Source organism: Amblyomma mixtum, chromosome 10 (assembly GCF_055824585.1).
Source record: "Amblyomma mixtum isolate Tamu chromosome 10, ASM5582458v1, whole genome shotgun sequence".
In the NCBI taxonomy this organism is placed as follows: Eukaryota; Metazoa; Arthropoda; class Arachnida; order Ixodida; family Ixodidae; genus Amblyomma; species Amblyomma mixtum.
Genome location: NC_143021.1, coordinates 3960256 through 3961634, shown reverse-complemented (window position 1 = coordinate 3961634; position 1379 = coordinate 3960256). Strand labels below are relative to the sequence as shown.

At 52.1% G+C, this 1379-nt stretch overlaps 1 pseudogene; it reads left to right on the top strand.

Annotated features, from left to right (window-relative positions):
* Positions 1–314: 314 nt before the first annotated feature.
* On the top strand, positions 315–1139 carry LOC149325008 (uncharacterized; annotated as a pseudogene).
* The last annotated feature ends 240 nt before the right edge of the window (positions 1140–1379 follow it).

The window sequence follows — 1379 nt, the reverse complement described above, 5'->3', positions numbered from 1 at the left end:
CTGATAAGCGCTGTGCGCGTGGCCATCCCACCGATACGCGCTGGGATACGCGCTATGCCTTCCTTTCCCTCATTCAGTTCTCACATCAGTCATGTGACCGTTCTGGCTGTATATATTTCACGACGGAACATTAAAGGGGTCATTTCTTGGTCACCATCACGAGCGTCTGTCTGACTGGTCTCACATGGCGTCAGAAGTGGGATGAAGGCCGGCTCCGATGAGGCACCGCAACAGCACCGCCAACAAGCGGGTGACCAGAAGCTGCTGCAACAAGAACAAGTGGTCCCGGTGACAGGCGACAATCAACACTTGGAATGGCGGGAATCAAGCCTCCGAGGCCCTTCGATTTCCAGAACATCGCGGACTGGCCCGCCTGAATGGAGGAACTGGACGACTGCAGATTCGCCTCTGCACTACACGAGAAGACAGCCGAAGTTCGAGTAAAGACTCTGCTCTATGCAATGGGCAGAAAGTCGCGGGAGACTCTACGGTCACTAAATGTCAAAGATGAAGAAATGATAGACCTTAGCTGCGTAAATTCGCAGTTTCAGGGCTACTTTGCCCACACCATGAGTACAGTCTGCGAGAGTGCTGGCTTTAATCAACGCCGTCAGCAGGTGGGCGAAACAGTAGACCAGTTCGCAACTGAGCTAAGCAGGCTAGCAGACAAATGCGAGTTCGAAGACATGAGGGACCGCCAAATTACAGACATGTTCGTAGTCGGTCTACGAGATGAGGCTCTGTCGGAAGGACTACAGATGGATCCGAAGCTCACACTGAACGCTGCTTTGGCAAGAGCGCGTACGAGCAAAACGGTGAAGAAACAGCAAGCCGAGCTAAAAGGCAACGACTATACTGTCCCGGAAGCTAGTGTCGGCGCAGTATATTCGAGCAAAGCCGGGGGAAAGAGCGCATTTTCACGCGGGCAGGAGTATACTTATCGTCAAAAGAGCTGCAGCTTCTGTGGCGGTCTGTCCCATCCGAGAAGCAGTTACCCAGCACGGCAAGAAAGGTGCAGATTCTTCCGAAAGTTGGGCCGCTTCGAAAAAGCGTGCCGAAAAAAGAAGCAGGCAGACGGGAATCTCGACGGCATTGCCGAACCTGATAAGAAATTTCTTGGTACGGTCGAGCAGTCTTAGAACACAGCGTCTGCGCACTTACGGCTTTCCAAAGAGTCCCAAAAGTTGACCACTTTCATTACGCCGTATGGGCGGTACTGCTACTGCAGGTTACCGTTCGGGAACACATCCCCACCAGAAATTTTCTAAAGAAACTTCTCGCAAGTCCTAGAAGGCCTAGGCGTTGTGCTGAATTATATGGACGACATTTTGGTGTACCGCAAGTAAAAGTGGAACACGACAGTAGCCTCAGTGAAGTGC